The sequence below is a fragment of the Mustela lutreola genome, chromosome 6 (assembly GCF_030435805.1).
Source record: "Mustela lutreola isolate mMusLut2 chromosome 6, mMusLut2.pri, whole genome shotgun sequence".
In the NCBI taxonomy this organism is placed as follows: domain Eukaryota; kingdom Metazoa; phylum Chordata; class Mammalia; order Carnivora; family Mustelidae; genus Mustela; species Mustela lutreola.
Window position 1 is genome coordinate 95158547 of NC_081295.1, and position 22372 is coordinate 95180918.

Here is a 22372-nt window from a genome sequence, read left to right on the forward strand (position 1 = left end):
CAGCTACCTTGATAGAGTGGACATCTGCATTCTACCATCATTTTATAATGAATCCACAAATTTAAAACAACTTTTAGAAAAATACTCAAATGCCCTTTGTGAAAGCAGAGTTCCAATATACATGCTTTTTGATTTTCTGAATCATCATACTCAAGAGAGTAAGAAACTATATAGAGACTTAACACTCAAACATCTGCTTAAGAGCTGTGTCAATGCATATTGTCTCCAATTTACCATGTATCTCCAGTTTTGCTACAATGTGATTCATTTGTAATGGCCAAAGGACAGACATGGGTAGGCATGTCAGTGAGGCAGAGTAGGAGGGAAATACTCAGATATATAAAAGATAGTGTGTGTACAACAGAGTGAGTTGAAAGTTACTTAGGTTAGGTACAAACCACCTGCATAATGTACCATAGCAGGGTAGGGACCAGAGTGAGAAGTCTGAACCTGGCTGTAGTAGAAGCCTATCTGATAAAGCTGAGCACATTAGCATAGATAGCTCCTTGTACTGGTCCTGAGTTTCTGAGGAACCAAGGACCTGCCTTCATGGTTGTGATTCTTCTTACCTTCCATAATGTATTCCTATTATTTGGATATTTACCAGCATATGTTCCAAGTTGTTTGAATCTTGGATCTCATTCTCTCAGTGAAGAGCACTGCTATATATGAAAGATAGGCTCCTGAATTGGGCATATATAAGTACAGTACAATATCATCAAACAGTAGAATATCCATTAAATGGTAATTTCACTTCCCTTCAAAGTCTTTTTCCACAACTCCCTGACATCCAAATGCTTCTATCATCATCTTCCTTGTGAAAAGCTTGCTTATTTGTCCTGTTTCAAGGTCAACATCCTGTCCTCACTATCCCTGTTTGATTCCCTAGGGGAATTCTGGCATTGGCCAAATACTTTGTATTTCCCTTATCACACAAAACCAATAATCTTAAATTATAGATATAGGGAAATATTAGGGGAGGGAGACAACACTAACTGCATAAAATTTTTTTAGGCTATCAAGGAATGTTACCATGAGTCTGTTTATTGATGATAACATGGAAGAAATGGTTACAAAAAAGCTTAATTGTTCAGAGGACTAGGATTAAGATTATTTAACAAAAAAGGGTTCATAAAAATCATCCTTCAAACTCTAGGGAAATACCTACCATAAGCAGGGAATTCCTGGTTAGAAAGTCAGGTATCTTATTGGAAGTCTGTACCAGAGACAATGGGTAATGACATGCAGATATTCTCTGACCCAATCTCCTTTCCAGCCATTATCACTTAACTCTGTGTTACTTATTTGAACTATTCATCCTTCTCAGATATTTTCTTGTTTATTTCTTAATTCTTTTCCTAAATATAGTCATTGTGTGTTCCATAAGCTCCATAGAGTCAGGAATCTTGTTTCATTCACCATAATCTTACCAGGACCCACAAAAATATCTGGCATGTACTAGATGTTGGTTGAACTAGGGAATTAACTACTACATGAGTGAGCAGCACTGAAATTTTGCAGGGGAAAAGGAAAATATGGGGGCCTAGTGTTCCCAGGATTTTTCTTTTTATTATTCATTTATACTGACATTTTTTCATCTATGATTTTTTATTTCCCCCCCAGGCTTCCCCTCCCTCCCCCAGACTGGGAGAGCAGGTTTTGTTCCTGGCATCAGTAACTCAATTCTTGTTACTCCATAAACAATGTAGATGAAATATGTTACTCCTTAAATTACTCTAAGAAATTATTGGTATCTTGATGTTTACATACCTCTGCAATACTATGAATTCTTGAGTTCAAATCTAGCAGGGAAACAAGCTAACTTCATAACCATGAACCTGATTCTATTTGTCTTTGTTTTTATGCCTTACACATAGACAACACTCAATAAATGTTTAAAGACTAAAGAAAAATGGGCTAAATGATTCAACTACACTTAGACACAATCGATAACACCACTTCTCAAGGAAATGCATTAAAGTGATTTTGTATTACAGAAAACAACTCCTTGACCTTGAACATGTGGTGGCACTTTCCTAGTTACAGTAGTAGGTACTCTCAGGTTAGTGAAACATGGAGGAGCAACATGCCTCATGTTAGTGGGAGAAAGGTGGTTTAGGGCCTTGTTACTCAAAGTATGGTCTGCATCACTTGGAAGCTTTTGGGGATGCAGAATCCCAACCACATCCCGAGACTTCTCGGTTGGACTCTGTTTTTATCAAGATCCTCAAGTGATTTGCATGCACATTTAAATTTGAAAAGCAGAGATTTAGGAGAGGTAGCTCAACAACTATGTTATCTCAGACATCATTAATATCTTAAATATCTGCATCTGTACAAAACCTTTTAGGTAGCTATATATTGGTAGACAGTAAAATTCTTCTTCAATTACTCTGAGGAGTAAAACTTCCTCCAAAATCCTATTTGCATATTCATCAATTTTCAGAAAACACACTCAATGCAGTGTTTTGAATTAATCAATTCAGTGCTTAAATGATGAAATTTGCAGTCTCAATAAAGCATGATAAACAGCTGCTCCCTTTCATTTCTGCCTCCACTAAAGGAGACTTAGAAATACTCACCGGAAACTCATCACTTCTCTGCTTCTTGGCAAAAAAATATCCTTATCCAGGAGCTGGCACAACTTCCAAGTTGAAAGAAGCACTGGATTTTACATCTAGACACATCTGCTTTAAACTGTGCTTGAATAAATGAGAGCATAAACATCTTTTATTAATCTTTCTCTTCTCATCACTTCTACAGCACTTAGAGTCTAGGTCACAAAATTAACATCACGTGGTAGAATGCTTTGCACTCTAAGATGTTTCACGATTAAATTGTAACAATGTCAAAGCAGTAATATAGATAATATGTACAATTGGCATTCAATAAAAAAATTTCAATTGCCTGGGTAGTCAAATAAACTATGTAGAGAAAGTTAGTATCAAACTTGGTACTGAGGGATAAGGATGGTGGACAGAAAGGACATGAAAAAGTAATACCAATAACAAAGATATGAAGAACGGATGAATAGCAAGTTCAGTTTGTGAGGAAACATGTCTGTGATGTGTAATGATGAGACCCACCATTGGAAATGTTGACCAAAACAGACTGCCATTAATTCCAAGTTGAATTTAAATATTTCCTGCAGTAAATACACTTTGAGTAAGTAACAAAATGGAAAAAAGAAAAAGGGCCTAAGGAAGAATTTTAATCAAGAAAGGTACGCAGCAGGCAAGTTTAGTCCTTACGTTGGTCTTGCGGTGTTGGGTCTTAATACATGATTGCTGAAGAGCAAATGAATGAATCTACAGCGTTTCATGTATTTTTCAGGAAAAAAAAATAGTTTCTGAGGTCAATGAACTTCTTTGCAAATTGTTGATGTGTTTCACAACTTTTAAAAGAGTGTTAGCAATTAATAGAAAGTCAATAACAGAGACAACAAATGTAAATGCAGTATATACACACTTGTCTGAACATGGCTATAAGTGGGACTCTGTTACATGCTTGACTAATAACCACGGTGAATCATAGGTTTTCTAAGTTATTTTCCAGTTTTCCAAGATCAGTTTCTCAGAGTATTATCCCTCTTGTCTCCCTATATCAGAAAACTAGGCTTTAAGACAACTGAGACATTTTCCAATAGTCACTCTGATAGTTCTCTGCAGATGTTAGCAGAACTGCTACAGAATCATTATGTCAAAACTTCCATATGAAACAGTCATTTGTAAAATTGTTATGATGATTCAGACACGTCCTGGGACAGCATTAATGTTCTTAGGAGAACTCTACTTGACAGATGTATGTTTTGGACCAAAAAGAGTAGGAAGGTGATTTGGGTTACTGGCCCTGAAACCATGATAGGTCCCTTTGATAGAACTGTAGAGTAAATAAAGAGGCTCCTCTCCTTTAGGGAAGCTCCGTGTTGGAGGGGAGAGCAGGCTCCATCCATGTAATCCAAGTTTTTCTTCATTTCCACAATTTGAGATTATGGTAAACTAATAGGAGAAGAGATGGAAGAGTAGGATGCAGCATATTATTTTAATAGCCCCTCCTCTCATGTCCAGATAGAACTGTCCAGAAGACAGGCTAGTAATCAAGAGGAGATAGAAAATAAAGCCTATGGGTAGGGGAGTGAAAAGTCTAATGTTATAATCTAATCTGTCTTTATTAAGTTACCTGAATCATTAAATTTGGACTATTGGAAAATCAAGAGTTATAATGAGTCAACAACTCATTCACCATAAGCAATTTTGAGCACCTAGAATGAGTTCAAACAAATCCAGTTAATTTTCTTCCATTTGTTTCATATACTCAGTGGTATTATGTGTTCTTAGTGTAGAGATTATATCCAACAATACTGAGATCTGTCCGTGAGAAGCACATAATACATATATGTTAATCTATAAGATGAGTAAGGGCTGAATATTCCCACAGATAATAGAGAAGCTGGGATTTCTCAGTGCTGAATTGTGTTTTCCATCAGCCCACTGTGAATGAAACTGAATCTTAAGATGAAAATTCAACAAAGATTGGTATACTGAATAGGGATCTTAGAGGCTCCCTAGAATAACTTTCTTTTTAGTACATGGATCTCCTATGTTTTACATGTATGCACTCCGACTTGTGATTCTCACAAGTCTGACTTCATGCTTGGGTAAAATACAAAGCCGTTTTTGTAGTGGGATCTGAGAAGCTTCTAAAATTTGCCCCTTTAGGATACAGATGTATTGAGCTGATGAGTTTTTAGTTTCTATATGCAGAGACATTAGGGAAATGACAGGAGAAATAAGAGAATAAATTTGTTACCACCAACTGATCCCTAGAATTACTATATTTCTTCTTGTGTAAATTGAGGACTTTAGCTAAAAGACAATTGAATATTAGTCTTGTTGCACATTAGAATCACCTGGAAGATTTTAAGTATTTACCAATGCTTAGTGGTTATCCTCAGATATTTTCATTTAACTGCTCTGAGATGCTCCTGGGCATCTGTAAGTTTGATTTTTTTTCTAATATGATTTTTCTAATATGTCACTGGAATTGGGATATCCTGAATGAAGGTGGTCTGCAATTCTAACATTCCAAGTATCTCAAAGACAACAGGTCTGGTAAATGCCTAAGTTTGAGGCATTATAACTTTAATCACCTGTTGTTAACTCTTGTGAGGGATTCCCACATGCCTAATAATGCAAGAATTCACTCTCTGGTGCTCTAGCTATGGGGACTTATGACATTTCCAGTGAGTCTAATCAGTCCCAAAAGAAGAAATCATGCTCTTTGTTGATATCAAATTTCGCCATAAGTGTGAGTCTTTGAGCATTTCTTCCAATTTTAGCTAATATTGTGATAATTTTAAAGATCATATAAATAAGAATTGGTTATTTTTCAAAATTGGATAAAATTAGTTCCTTTCTATAGTATCCCTCCTGCAAAAAGGCTGAGAAATATTTGCTGGTAGAAAATTCTATAAAGACAATTCTTTTATAGCATCTATAAATCCTTGCAAAAACACTATAAATGATAAAATAATTCCAGTGGGTTTTTGTCACACAAAGGTACTAGTTAGAACTTATAAAGCCATTGCTGGCCACAAGAAGTTGTTATAAATATGTTTGTCTGTAAATTGTTGAGGAAATATAAAAATGTATTATTATTTTGGATTCTGTTTATTGGAAACATTTTGGGAACTGGAAATTTAATTAGCTGGCTGACTGGATTTAAAGGTGACTGGCAAGAACCATCCTTCACAAACTACAGTTTCAAAAAGCTTCAGTTTGATCTAAGTTAACTCTTAGAGGATTTGTTCCTGATTGAATTTGTAGGACCAAGGCTTATACATTTTTCCCACTGTTGGTCCTCATATTTTACTGCAGTTAATCATTCCTGGAAATCTAGGGTTTAACTGAGAATTTATGTGTATCTTTTGTTTTGAAGAGCTTTGGTACTCTGCCACATGAGGCCTCACTTAGAGTAGCTTCAGTAGGATAAATGTTTCTCACAGGTGAACATTTCCTATAGTTCCATGACCATGTTGTCCCATGAGAGACTGTGTTCTTAGCAGAGGCTAAAACCATTCTCTCCTAGACTCAAACAACAAAAAATGTTGACAGGAGGAAAGCTAGAACAAGAAGTATTAGAAGAGGAAGAAAAAGGACTTAGATAATGGGAATGTCAGAAGTCACTTTCAGGGTCAATCCTGGCTCTGTATTCAGTACAATGTCTGGTACCCAATTATCATCAACCTGGAGTGTTTCTTCTATATTGGGTATTGAGCTGTATACTTTCCCTGCATTATTTATTCCTCATCACAACTATATGGGGCTTTCTGCACCCCTTTGGGCCCAAGTACCATAGTTTTTGCCTTAAGAATTCCTTCTTTAGATGGTCACTTCTCACTTCCTTTTAGCAGTCTTTTTCTTCTAGCCAAGGGGATGAGTCTATCTGGTACCCTTCCCTTCTCTGGATTATGTTCCAGGTCTTTGTGACTGCGGCATTCCTTGTCTGAATGGTTTGAAGTTTACTTTCCAGGACAATGCAGGCCTCATTCCCAAGGATAGGTCACAACTGTAAAAACAAAATCTGAAGGGAGGCAACCAGAGCTAGTATGGAGCCCCATGTTGTGAGGAAACAATTTACCTTCTATCTTATTGCTCAGTCAGCCTCAATATACTGTTTCCATCTCAAAGCTCAAGAGAACTATTTCAGCTCTAGATATCCTATTCTCATTTCAGCCAGAGAGAAGAAGAAATGAATGAAAAAATCCATCTTCTTCCTTCAAGGACACTTACAAAACTCTCCTTACATCTCATTAGCCATAATTTGTGTGGTTGTGTGTGTGTCTGAGTAAGAGAAAGAGAAATAGAGACAGACAGACAGACAGAGACTGAAGGAGGGAAAAAAGGTCTTGTTAAATGTATAGTTATTTTGTATTGTCCGGCACATTTATTGAAATGATATACATTTATTCAAATTTTATATTTTCATTATGTACTATTTGTCATGTTTTACTCCTCTCTCCCCTCAGAATAATTCCTTTTTTTTTTGATTGCATGGTTTTTTTTCTAAATTGCATATTTTTCTCCACTCTATAAGGATTTCTATTCTTTTAGTGGTTACTATCAACATTCAAATGAATATTTAATAAAGTCCACCTCCGTGTATGGTGCTGGAATAATATAAAGAGATAGGATGACTTTAACTCTTAGTATTCCCTTTCTTCTCTGAGGCTGAAACAAACACATTGACAGGAAGAAAACTAGAACTAGAATCCCTGAAAGAGGAGGAGGGGACTATCTTGAATAATGGAGAGAATGATATTCAGGAGCCTGGGTACTTGGGACACTACAAGTGACTGAGGTCTGCTATTTTAACTCAGCTTTATTATAAACCCGAAACAATTATTATTAATTTTTATACCACTATCTTTAGATGTACATGCATGATTATTCTTTTTGTTCACCAGTCTCAATTCTATTTCAGATATTCTTTCTGGAATATATATATATTTTTTCTTCTTCTAGAAGAAAGGTTCCTTAGAAGTTCTTGAATTAATTTTTTTTTTTGTCTGAAAATGTTTTTGTTTTCATACTTGAAAATAGATATTCTGAGAGACCAATATAACTGGACAATTGGACAATTGTTTCCTCTCTGAATTTTGAAGATAAGTTTTACTCTTGTTGCCATTGTTTCTCTTTCTCATTGAGAATTTGTAATTCTAATCATGCTTTTTTTTTTTTTTTTTTTTGCAGCTGCTGTTAAGATCTTTGGTACTTTGCAATTTCACCATGATTTGTTTAGATAAGAATTATTTTAATTTTTGTTGTTTGGAATTCTTTGCCTTCCAAATGTTATTATTCAACACTTAATGCTAGGAAATTACCAGGTATTATCTCTCTAACTATTACTTCTATGTAATTGTTTTATTATTTCTTCCTGGTATCTATTTAAAAAATATTTTAGATCTTCTCACTTTATTCTCCATGTCTCTTAACATTTTCCTTCATATGTTTTGTTTCTTTATTTCTGTGCTGCATTTCATGTAACTTCTTCTGATCTTTCTCCCATTCACTGATTCTCTTCAGCCTTGTCAAACTGCTACTTAATACCTCACTAAATTGTTAATTTTAATTATATTGATTTTTTAATAACTTTTCCCTAGTTTTTTTATTAAATATATCTAATTTCCCTTTTTATTTTTCTGGTAATCTTTTATCTTAATATATTTTCAGTTCTATCTTATTTTCCTAAATTTCTAAGCATATCTCTTCAGTGTTCTTTTTTGAACATTTTTAGTATCTGAACTTTTGTAATTCTTGTAATGTTATTTCATATTCTTCTCACTTGTAGTAGTTTGTTTTCCTTTGTGTTTGGCATATTTTTTATTGAGAGCCCATATATGTTGACATTGTGTATTGGGTATGTATTTTTCCAGGTAGATTTTTGGATTGCCTCTTCAAAGTACCTGAGTAAAAAAAGATTTAGATCTAATACAAATTGCAATTCTTGGCTTATGTATTTTGAACTAAACAAATATAGTAGATTTAGATTGCAAAATATTTGAAGGCCAGTCTTGAACACATAGTCTCAATGAAGGTCTTATTTACAAAAGGACTCCATTTAGTTTTAAAGCTAAGTTAAACATGATACCTCGTTAATGTTACAATTTGCCTCTACGGAGTGTCTTTTTCTCCTATAGCAATTATTGGATGTAATTTGTTCAACTCCTTGTTTTTGAAGCTGGGGGTGATGTGAGATCTACACATACTCCCACATTAACTTTCAGTTCCAGTGCTGGCTTAAATCTATGGTCCTCAATTCCTGGTCACACCTAACTTGAGTCATTTCCTTGATTTTGTGTAAGTTAGTCTAGTAGTTTGAAAGAGCATTTTGAATTATTTTGTTAGATGTTCTATAGCAGGAGAATTTGACAATTTTTAGGCCATTGTAATTTTGGAAACAGAAGACTCATATTAAACCATAGAAAATTGTTATATTTTCAGTTGGAGTGCCAACTGAAGGGAGGTGATTCTTTTTTAAAGAATTTAAGTTCTTTAAAAAAGAATTTAAAATACCACCAGGCTCAAATAAAATTCCATGATTTTCAGGATGTTTATGTTATATAAGAGTCAGACAATGATTTTAGGTATGATTAGGTGTCATCAACAATATGGTTGTGATAAAAACCCATCTGAAAGAAGGCTGCCTTGCTCTTTCACTTAGTAGATGTGTAAGTTTTGATAGATTTTTTAATATTTTTGAGGCTCAGTTTTCTCCTTAAAAGAAGGTTGGTCTGAATAATAACCTCTTCAGGTTTCTCTGCAGAATGAACATATTGGTATATGTAAAACATTTTGAGAAATGCCTAGTAGATGGCAAAACTAAAAAATAAATAAATAAATAAATAAAAGAAAAGAAAACAAAATCTGGTTATTACTATCATGATAGGTATTGGTGATAACAATTAGCAGATGGAAAATGAAGTAGTTCAGAACAGGTCTCTGGCATGTGTACTTTAGCTAAAGACAATCAAGACCTGCAGACCTAAGAAAAATTTTCACCTTTCCCTTAAACTACCAAAAGTAATTTAGATAGGTACCTAGCCCAGTGGGAGCGCTATTGCCAGGAGTTAACTTTTTTTTTATCTAAGTGACTTATCTGACAGACATCTAATTACCAAACATCTGCTCTTCTGATCATGCAGTGAATCACCTCCCTTTTGAAGTCCCAGGTCCTTACTCTATTCCTTAGCTAAGGATGGCATATAATTTCCACTTGTCCAGTTTGTTTTTGGGTCTCGTATTCTTATGGGAATTGATATTTGAATTGATTTTTCTCTTTTAATCTGTCTTTAATTCTTATGAATCAATTTTTCTCTTTTAATCTGTCTTATGATAATTTGATCATTAGACCAGTCAAAGAGTCTAAAAAGATAGAAGAAATTTTTTGTCTTCCCTAACACAAATTAATCACATAATCAACAGCATTGAAAAAAAAAAAAGTAATGATAAGCAACATCATTTAATATTTGGACTCACAGGGGCACCTGGGTGGCTCAGTGGGTTAAGCCTCTGCCTTCAGCTCAGGTCATGATCTCAGGGTCCTGGGATCAAGTCCTGCACAGGGCTCTCTGCTCAGCAGGGAGCCTGCTTCCCCCTCCCTTACCCCCACCTGCCTTTCTGCATACTTGTGATTTCTCTCTCTCTCTGTCAAATAAATAAATAAAATTAAAAAATATATTTGGGCTCATATATTTCAGACTTTATTTAAAATGAACTGAGTTGTAAAGCTTTCAACAAATGAACAAAAAACAGATATAAGAGGTTTTTACTTTTTTATTTTTATTTATTTATTTTTTTGAGATTTTATTTATTTATTTGACAGAGAAAGAAAAATCACAAGTAGGCAGAGTCAGGAGGAAGCAGGCTCCCCACCAAGCAGAAAGCCTGATGGGAGGCTCAATCCCAGGACCCTGAGATCATGACCTGAGTGGAAGGCAGAAGCTTAACCCACTAAGCCACCCAGATGCCCCTAGATTTAAGAGTTTTATAAACAAGGCTTGAGTTAGGGTGTTCCTTTAAATATACCTCTAAGCAAATATAAGAGAAATTGATCTTAAAAAGCATATAAATTTAACATACATTTTGGTTAAATGGCATCCCACATATAATAACCTGATTATAAATGGTATTGCATTAATTTAGGTTAAACACTCAAAAGTGGTTTTGACATAAATTTGATCACCATTGGGGTGCCTGAGTGGCTCAGTCAGTTAGGTGTCTGCCTTTGGTTCTGGTCATGATTCCAGGACCCTATGATCAAGCCCCACATAAGAATCCCTGTTCAGCAGGGAGCCTGCTTCTCTTTCTCCCCACTGCTCATTCTCTCTCTTGCTATTTCTTAAGTAAATAAACAAAATACTTTAAAAAAAATTTGACCATCATTTTGGAAAAATCCAGAGTTTGTAACAAATGGCTGCTGCTTTTAGAAAGTATTTTCTATTAATATTTATTTATCTTCTTTAAAAAACATTAATATTTTATAGGCAAAGAGCAGTTCTTATCTCAGTATTTCCAAAGTAGGTGTTTTCTGCTATAAATATGTTGTTAAAATTATATTTAACCTCTTTTTGGAAACCGCAGAAGAGAAACAGCCTGAATTAATATTAGTCGATGTAAAAATATGCATTGCAGTTTTGCTGAAAAGGAATTTAAATTCTTCCCCTCTGGAGGAATATGTAATGTGCCATTTGTTATTCAGTGCACCTTAGGACATTCATGTTTGAAACTTCATAGAAGAAATATTTAGGTTAGGCATTTTGTTTGGTGAAAGGATTCTTTGGAAATAAAATAAGTCTTTCTCTAATGTGAGATACAGGAATTTACTTTTTTATATGCCTATTCCTCAAGACTGATATTTTGTTTTAGGCTTGTAACAATCTTGAATCCCTCATGTTAGAGAAATTTATAAAAAAGATGGAATTGAGTGTTGTGGACTTAAAAGCAGAAGTAAAGAAAACGAGAGATTAGGAGTACAGATTTTCCCAGTGTGTCGTTTGAAGTAAAAAGAAACTGTAACGAAATAAAACTAGCTTTATAATTCTGAAAAGGTATAGAATTTGTCACCCCAAAATATGCCTCTTTGGCATAAGGATTATTTTAAGGAATTTTAAGGAGATAGGAAAAGCTCTGAAAAGCTAGTAAAAATTAACTGATAGGTAAAAGACATTTACATTTAAAAGGAAAAATTTCCATTTGTAACAGGGTCTCGGTTCAGTACCAAGAAGAGGATGACCAAATCTCTAGAAACTCTTATCAGTGGATAAGGCAGGACTTAAATCAGCATAACTGTACCTTTATTCACCGTGCTTTTCCTAGTCACCTTCCATAACTGCATCCTTTCCCCAACATCTTTCTTTTGCTTTAGCTGAAGATGACATCTGAGGTGGTACTCGGGCCATTTCAGAGAATTACTCAGTATTTTTTGGTTTGTTTCATTTTTAATGCATAAACGACATAGAACATTACATTTGCTTCTCGTGTACAAAATAATGATTGATATTTGTATATGGTACAAAATTGTCACCGCAATAAGTCTAGTTACCATTTGTCACCATACAAATTTACAATATTTTTCTTGTGATGAGAACTTTTTAGGATTTACTTTTCTAGCAACTTTCAAATAATGCACTACCATATTATTATTATAGTAACCACAGCATACATTAATTACATCCCTATGACTTATTTATTTTATAATGAGAAATTTGTACCTTTGACCCCCCTCACCCATTTTGCCTGTTTCCCAACCATCTGTCTCACCTGGCAACCACAGTTCTGTTTTTTGTATCTGTAAGTTTTGTTTGTTCATTTATTTATTTATCTTTTTACCTTCCACGTTTAAATAAAATCTTATGGTATTTATCTTTCTCTATTTCACTTAGCCTTCAAGGTCTATACATATTGTTGTGGATGCTAAAACTTCACTAATTTTTATGGCTAAGTAATATTCCTTGTAGATATATCTTCTTTATCCATATGTCCATCAATGCAACTTTAGTTTTTTCCATATCTTGGGTATTATAAATTATGCTGGAATGAACATAGGGGTGTAATATATCTTTTTTAAAAAATAGTTTTCATATCCTTTGCATAAATACCCAGAAGTGGAATTGTTGGATCATATCCTAGTTTATTTTAAAAAATTTAAGGGATCTCCATTCTGGTTTCTACAATGGCTGCACCAATTTACAGTCCCATGAAAAGATTCCCTTTTCTCCACATCCTCTCAAGTACTAGTTATTCCTTGTCTTTTTTGTTTGTTTGTTTGTTTGTTTTTAAGATCAGGGAGGGTCAGAGGGAGAGAGAGAATCCCAAGCAGTTCCACACCCAGCATGGAGGCTGATTCAAAGCTTGATCCTACAACCTGAGAACAGGAGCTGAGCCAAAATCAAAAGTGGGATGATTAACCAACTGAGCCACCCAGGTGCCCCTCCTTGTCTCTTTTATAATAGCCATTCTAACAGATGTGAAGTGATATCACTTACTGTAATTTTGATTTTCATTTCTCTGATGACTAGTGAGTATTTTTTATGTATCTGCTGGTCTTCTTTATGTCTTCTTTGGAAAAGGATCTATATAGATCCTCTGCCTATTTTGTAATTGGGTCTTTCTTTCTTTCCTTTCTTGCTATTGAGTTATATGTGTTTTTATAGATTTTGAATATTAACCCCTTATCAGATATATGATTTGTAAATATTTTTTTCCATTCAGTAGAATGCCTTTTCATTTTGGTGTTGGTTTTCCCAGCCATGCAGCTTTTTAGTTTGATTGAGTCCATTTTGTTTGTTTTGCTTTTTTGCCTTTGGTTTTAGATACTCAGTTTTCCGGAGTTTCTATCTCTCATATATATAAAATGTCCACATATTATTAAATTTCTGTATGTTTTTCCCCTGTTAATCTGTTTTTTTTTATTATAGGGGCATCTCAACTAAGAACATAAAAGGATAGAGAGAAAACTATTTTTATTCTCCTATAATTTCAAAACCAGCTTATTGCCAGTAGGTATGGAGGGACTGTTGGTATCAGATGAAAATGATCTGCTATATCCTCATAATTGCTGGACAGGAGTTCTTACAGTTGAAGCACAGGCTCCATAATTTTTAATATCAGCAATATTTTGAGAAACACAACTATAGCAAACTCAGTAGGAAAAAATCAAGACAATCCAGTTCTCATCTAGTTAAGTGCATTGATGGTTTACATCTGCAAGGTCACAACAGGAAACTTAAGGTGGTATCAAAAATTTTTAAAAAGGTGAGGTATCGGGGTGGCCTAATCAGTTGTGCATCCAACTCTTAATTTCATCTCAGGCTGTAATCTTAGGATCCTGGGATCGAGCCCCAGGTCCGACTCTGAGCTCAGGAGAGAGTCTGCTTGAAGATTTCTCTCCCTCTCTCCCCCCCGCCTCTCTTTCTCTCTTAAATAAATAAATCTTTAAAAAATTTTTTCAAAAAGACATTTTCATTAAAAATGCCTAAACAGAGAAAGACAACTATCATATGATCTCCCTGATATGAGGAAGTGGTGATGCAACATGGGGGCTTAAGTGGGTACGAGAAGAATAAATGAAACAAGATGGGATTGGGAGGGAAACAAACCATAAGTGACTTTTAATCTCACAAAACAAACTGAGGGTTGCTGGGGGGAGGGGGTTTGGGAGAAGGGGGTGGGATTATGGACATTGGGGAGGGTATGTGCTTTGGTGAGTGCTGTGAAGTGTGTAAACCTGGTGATTCACAGACCTGTACCCCTGGGGATAAAAATATATGTTTATAAAAAAAATAAAAAATTAAAATACAAAAAAAAATGCCTAAACAAAAGCCCAAGATTTTCTTATGAACCAAGGAAATTAATTATATTATTGAGAGTTAATTGTAATTATTAGTACTAATGTAAGGTTTGAGTTTATGATTGATAGTCTCTTTATTTTTATTTTCTTGCATCTGAATGATATAAAGGCTTTCCTAGGTGTACCCACAAACATGGTTTCCAGTTTCTTTTTCTCATAAAGATTAAAATTACTCAAGCACACATTTTCTGAGCATGGCAGATCTCAGGAAGGCTTTGATGTTGGGTAAAGAACCCTGTCTCTCAATTCTATGTCATTAAGATGAGGTTGTGATTTGCGTTCCTACCACAACTTCAAGGTTTAAAGGTCCCATCGTTCTGTTTTATATCTTGGTCCTTAAAATTACAGGTCAGTAATTTTGTAGAGTGCCCCTTGATTTTGTTTGCCTGATGTTTCCTCATGGCAAGATTCGAAATATCCATCTCTGGCAGGCCTGTCAGAGGATCGACTCTGTGCTCCCTTCCTTACCCCTCTCAGCCACACACATTTCATTTTGTCCTCTTACTGCTGATGCTCACGTTGATTACTTCATTAAGGAGGTGCCTACCATGGTTCTTCCAGGTAAATCCACTCATTTTGCTTCTGTAACCAATAGCTATTTTGTACTTCTGAAAAGGTAATTTTGAAAGGATGTAAATATTCCAGTCTACATCTAATTTGTTCCTTATTAATGTATTTATTTGTGTCTTCATGGATGCTTACCTTTCTCTGACTCATCTAATGTTTCTTGAATGATTGTTTAATGAGAAACTGGAGGAGGAAGATAAAGAGTAAAAGCAAAAATATTTTAATTAAATTGAGATTGTTGAGCTCACAATTTCACTTTACAAGGGAGGAAACCTGAGACGCAGGATGGTTAAGTGACATACCTGGGGCCAGAAGCCATCAATCTTCTCTCACAGCCATGGTCCTGACATAACAACAAACTTCAGTTTTTATTATTGACCATCACTATAATGAGTGAGTTTTCCAGTGCAATTTATGGCCATGAAAAAAATTTTTGAAGGGTTCGAAAATATGAATTAATAATGAATTCTGCCTATAATATTTCATCTTAAAAATATTTTTCAGCTATTATCTCTTTTTAATTTTTATTGGAAGTATGCCAGACTGGTGCATTAGCCACAGACATGAATTGAGCAAGTGTCTCACAGACTTCTCAGACACTTTTCCATCCAAACTTAAAAGGATCAAGTTTTTAAGGAAAGTCCTTGATATGACTTTTGAGACATGAGACTACAATTTTTCATATTCTGTCTAGAGTAAATTATCTCCTTTCCAAGTACCTATCTATTGGAGCTTTCTCAAGTGGAGTGGACTTCAAAAACGATGATTTCTTGTGATAAGAAATAATACATGTACACGCAGAACCAAAATTTTAGCATGGAAAGAAATCCACAGAACCTAGTTATAATATAGTGATTCCTGGACATACACTCAGAGATTTACTTGGAAAGTGTGGGGTTGGAGTCTAGAGGTCTGCATTTTAACAATGAATCAAAAATTTCTGATGCAGATGGGCCCAGGATCACACCATGGAAGCACAGCAATTAATGTAGATTATTCATTTAAAAAAATTAAAGCTGATGTTAGAGTTCTCAAACAACTTAAGCAGTGATTATTTAGCTGAGGACTTAAAACCAGTTCTCATGCAATGACTGTAGGCGTGCATTTAAAACGAGATTTTACCAGTATGTCATAAGGTTAGATATAAAAGAAGAAATGAAGATATGTTTCTTGGATAGATTTTGGCCCCACTGCTTCTGTACCAATTCAAGAAAATATGACCCATTTTGAAAACTTCCTTATTGCATAGAACTCTTTCTGCTTATATAAGATTTGGTAATTCATATGAACCATCATTTTTTTCTTTCAGATAAGAAAGAACACAAGAGTTGAAAGTATTTTCCAAATATCACAGAGGTAGCTGCTGGAAAGGCAGGTCTAGGGCTTATTGCCCTGGACCTAGGGCCTTTTTCATTTTTTTCCATTGCATTAACTTATATAATGTAAATCTCCTTGCTTTATCTTCATAATAAAATGTGGTCATGGTACATGGTAGATATAATTAGTTTTCTTTTGTAAATTTACCCCCATAGTCTGTTCCCAGCACTAGAGGAAAAATATAAATAAAAGGGCAACTTCCAACTATTTCTTCAGTTTCCCTTTAGTGTGTCTTACCCTAACTTCTCAGGCCTTTGTGATTTCAGAGAATTTCCAAATGTACTTGTCAAGGGGAAAATCCCTAAAACTGATGAAGCATGTTATACCTTGAATTCTTGCCAAATTGCAAATGCTCTAATATTTTAATGACTTCTTCTATCATATTCATGATTTCCTCTCATTTTTCTTCCTGCTCTGGGAAATCTTTGCCTGGAGTTTACATTATATTGCTCCACACACACTGAAAGAAAAAGGACTCATATTTTTCTTAGCATTGGCTGAATTTCTAGTCAGTAATATATTTCTATTTCTCTGTGGAATGCCTTTTGTTTTTCTTTTTGTCATCTGTTAACTGTTCTAGCAAATAATTTTTCTTATTGCTCTTGACTGACTTTGCAATGAGTCAGTCTTCTGTTCTTTAAGAATTTTCTGTTGCAAACATGTGGCAAAATCAGTTGGCAGAAATCAGGAATATAATAGGTTAAGCAATCACATTAACCTCCTAGGACCATGGTTTCCCAAGAGAATTCAATTTAATTCAATAGTGTTCAATCAGTGCTTATTGATTTTCTCCTTTATGCAAGGTAATTTTCCATACGGTAAGAATGTAAATCCATGCCCACCAAGAAAATATAGTCTAAGAGGAAAAAGATAGGTAAGTAATGAGGATTTGTAATTGTCTGTGAAGACTAAACTCAGGCGTTATTAGAGGAGGACACTGGCCTCCAAATCGTATTTTAACAGTGTGTGCAGTATTTAATAGTATTTTAACAATACATCCTCTGAGTCTTAAAGCAGGAGACATCCATGGTGTTGGCAAGGCTCAGAGAGAGTAACTCACAGAGAATGCAAGGACAGGAAAGAGAGAAATAACAAGGTACATTCAATAAAATTCAGAAGTATTTCAGAAACCCAGGGACAGGACTGGTTACATAATATGCGGGACCCAAAATGAAAATGTATGGTCCTTTGTTCAATTACTAAGACTTTCAAGATGATGACAGCTTTATTAAAGTATAATTGACAGATAAAATGATTTTGTTTCCTTTGGATACATGTCCAGAAGTGGGATTGCTGAATCATATGGTAGTTCTATTTTTAATTATTTGAGGAACCTCCATACTGGTTTCCACAGTGGCTGTACCAGCTTGCATACCACCATTTCCTCATAAGCACTCATTGTCTTTTGCCTTTTTATAATAGATGTAAGTAGTAGAGGGCCCTTGTGAGCATGGGGACCTGTATAAAACAAATCATATGCCCGTGAAGCAGGTTCTGAGCAAAGACCTAGGGTAGAGAGGGTAAGGTTGAGAGGGGTGTTTGTAGGACAGAGAAGTGTGATAAATGATGAGGTAAAGAGAAGCTGGATCAAGATAAACTCTGCATGGTATGTCAAAAAGTTTGAAGTAACCCAACTCTATCTCTTGCTTGAAGGTACATGGATATATGTATCACTCTTTATTTCACATTTGTGAAATGTAATATTTTTTAAACTTCCAAACACAAATTGTCTGTCCATAAAAATGAAAGAATTATTGAATTAAGAGGAAGGAAAATAAGATAATAACACTGCTAGCAATAAAAAAGAATAGAATTATATCATGATTTCACTCATATGTAGAATTTAAGAAACAAAACAAAGGAATAAAGGAAAAAAATCTAAAAAGCAGACTCTGAAATACAGAGAACAAAGAGATGGTTACGCATGCCCAAAACAAAACAAAACAAAACAAAACAAAACCATGTGTTCACAAAACCAACAAGAAACAAAGAAAACATAATGTCATAAATACTGGGGATGAAAATATTCCATTTTAAACACAATAAAGAAGATGGGATGGTTACCAGAGGGGAAGTGGATGGGGAATGGGTGAAATAGGTCAAGATTAAGAGCACACATCTCTTGACGAGCTCTAACAGATAGAATTGTTGAATCACTATATTGCATACTTAAAACTAATAAAACATTGTATGCTAAGTGAACTGGAATTAAACGTTGAAAAGAAAAAAATAATAGAACTGAATCACACATTAAGAGTGAGGCAGGGTTATCTTTATAAAGCATCTGAACTGCACCGTATCACTGTGTGTCTTCCATTGCTTCCAGATAAAGAGAACCCTGGGATCTGAGCTTTTCCCACCCTTGCTTTCCATTTTCATCCTTCTTTTAATATAAGGATGACATAAAAAGAAATCCTCAATTATGGTTAAGTTTAACTTACTATCTGATGATTTTCTTTGTGTAAGAAAAGCACTTGGGGTTATTTTTCCCATCAAGAATATCTTCCAAGTAACCAGCAATCTGCTCCTATCACTAGCTCCTGAGCACTCAGCCTCAGTCTGCTGAGGGCCTCTGTCTATTCCACGGGTTCTCAAATCGGTTTCTCTGGAGGATTGAGGTCCAGACATTGGTATTTTTCTAGACCCAGAAACGCACATGCTCTCATCAAGCTCTAACACAAAATTAGAGAAAATAGGAATCAGATAAAATAATTGCAATTCTGGGACTAATAATTATTCCCAATTTGTTGTGATAAATGACTGAAAACTCTAATAAGATCTGAAGAATTCTTAATGAAAACTTGTTCTCAACCATTGTTCCTGGCACTCAAGAAATAATCATGGTGAGTAAGGTCAAGAGAGTTGTTCTCATAGATCTCATTTCTGGTGGGGAAATGGACAAAAAGTAGACACAGCATGCAGAAATAAAATTTAAAAAAAATACAAGAAACAAGAAAACCAACAAGAAAATAAACGATTGTGACAAATGCTAGGGATGAAAATATTCCATTTTAAACACAATAAAGAAGATGAGAACCAAGGGGTGAGAAAGAGCCCAGCTATAAAACAAACAGACAGACAAAAACCAGTGTAAGTTCTAGTTCAGGGAGGTGAGGGACAAGTATAACAAAATCATGAAATAGGAACAAGAATAGTGTGTTCCAATAAAGAAGAGGAGGCCAATGGGAGGGCAGGAAGGACAGTGAGGAGAGGGGACAGTGGTATGAAAAGGCTGTTAGTAGGCAGGGATTAGATCAGTCATCTGTCTGACACTTCTCCCTGTGTGATTCCATAGGCCTGTTAAACCCTCAGCATAGCCTTGCATTTTTACAACCAGGCTCTGTTTCTGTTCTCCTCATTTGCTCAATTTGAATGTCAGGCTTAAACCTTACTCAGACATTGAACCTTGTCCATGTCCTCCTGGGAAGCCTGATCCCCTGGAGCTGGGTCTTATCTTTGCTCCCAACACTCTTTTTGTCAGGCATCCTCACTCTCTCCTGCCTTCCTTCACGCTGCTGTCAACATTTCCTGTGGAATCTAGGCCAGGACCGGGACCTTCAACCTATTATACTCCAACCACGATGGCTCCTGGTGAGCTCACCAGGGCAGCTTTGTCCATAACACTCACCACCTAATGTGTCTCCTGCTTTCAGTAATAGCAGTGACCACTGAGTACAGGGTCTGGAAAAGATCAGCTTCTGACAACCAGTAATGAGGTACCAAGGAAGAAAACAACTGTTTAGAACTATAAATCATGAACCCCTCATTAAAAAGTTTATCTTATTTTTGAATTTTAGCCAAGAGTTCTTTCTCTTGGAAGTTTAAAAGCAAATTTTTAAGGTAATGATATTTGATATTTGAATGGTCAAATATTAGTTTGTGATATTTGGTTGAAACAGCTTTTGAAAAGAGTACTCATGTTTATTAAGAATGAGAGAATTCCTGAATAATATTGACAATAAAAAGTTAATGAAAAGAATATACAAAAAACATCTTTTGTTCATTCATATTTCACTTGCTTCTCCACTGAGAATAGTTTCATATTTTCCATGTATATGCTTATAAAATTCAGTTTGATCAGTTAGATTTTTCTATTCCAATAAAGGAGCTAGAAAATCACACTGACTTTGATGAGGCCCTTGGGACCTCACTTAAAAAAACAATAGGGAAAATGTTGAGTTCTGAGCTATAATCACTTGTGTTCATGAAAATTTGAAGTATTAAACTTTGAGTTATTTTTGTATGGATAGCAATAATAAATGCATAGAAATGATAACAGCATCTTCCTTGGTGTTCTCTTGTTAATTATATTTGTCGCCTAAAAGTCTTATTGCTGCATCATGTATATGAATCAGTCTCACTCAATGTGCACATTTAAAAATGGCATTTATTAAAATATAATAGAAAGAAGTTATGTGTAGAAGATAATAGGTTCCCATTGTAATGGATAAATAAGAGATTGAAATATTTGGTCAAATCATTTTTTTTTTCAATTCCCTAAAATATTTATGTGGGAAATGTGTTACTAAGTTTTCTTAGGACTCAGAGTAATTATATTTAACTTAAGTTTAGTGATGTTAGTTATGTTAGCTTAGTTGTCTGAGATGATCAAGATATTTTTATACCTGAATATAAGTAGGGGGGTCCATAAAAGGCTGTGGACACTGAGGTGACAGTAACATTAATTTTAATAATTGGAGTTACAGTGTCCATGGAAACTCCCCTCAAATCAAACACATTCTGGGCCATAAGTAGATCCCAACAAATGCTAAAGGGTAACAATCATGCAGAGTATGTTTTCTGATCACAATGCTATAATGAAATAGAACTAGGAAGTCCTTGTACATTTTAAAAATTGAAAGTATACTTCTAAATTAAAAAAAAAAACAAACAAACTTGGAGTTATAGGGGAAATATTTATAAAAAAACAACAACACTTAGTGCCTGAGGGAAGTCAGCATTATTCCAACACTGATGCCCACCACAATGGAGAGATGAGTTGTCTCAGCTGACCTAAGACTCTCCAACCAGGAACAATTTCAATCACAGGAATCAGTTGGGAAGTTTGGCCATTCTTAAAACAACATGAACCTTTAAGAAATCAACATGGACAGAATAAATAGGATCTGTTGAGTTAGGAACAGGGTAATTTATTATCCAATTTGTAGCTATATTTAAGAGTGAAAAGGAGCACTATTAAAATTATATTGTGATAACTTGAATAATCTGGGACAGACTAAAGCAGAGGCCAGCAACTCTGTAAAGGACAAGGGGGAGTATAACAGTGATTATGAGAAGAGTATAACAGAGGAAGCCTGAGTCAAGAAACAAAGAATAAACTAGAATAGCAATGAGAATTTCTTGAGGTTAGTGTTGTAAATTTCATTTTGGACACCCAAATTAGTATTTCCAAAATTCCTCTTCTTACCTTCTATCATTCATTTTTTTAAAAAAAATCTCAGTTGTTTCCATATGGGGACCCTTTCTTGTTTTATACTCTAGAGAGAGACTGAAGGTGCAGTATACTGGAAGAGGACACTGCTATCTCCTGGTGATTTATTTGTATTAAAAATCAGCAGTCTAAATAGTGCAGGACCAAAGGTCGAGATACCTAACAGATATATTGGGATCCCTTATAATGTTGGTACTGGGACAAAGGGTTGACAACTATCTCAAAAGTCAGTTATGAACCAAGTAAAGTGACGTTTGGAGTAGCTGTGACATCTTATAGGTTCTGACTTGACCTCTATGACTGTTCTGATTGACAGTGAGCTGAATTTGGGGGCAGAAGAAAAACATATTTACAGTGAAAGAATATAAAATAAAGGAACTTAAGTTCTGGCTTATTCTGGAAATAGTAATACTGGTTAATGTTTTAAAAATTATTTTAGGGATGCCTGGGTGCATCTTCCTTCAGCTCACGTCATGAGCCTGGGGTCCTGGGATCAACTCCTGCATCAGGCTCCCTGCTCAGTGGGGAGTTTGCTTCTCCCTCTGCCTGCCACTCCCCCTGCTTGTT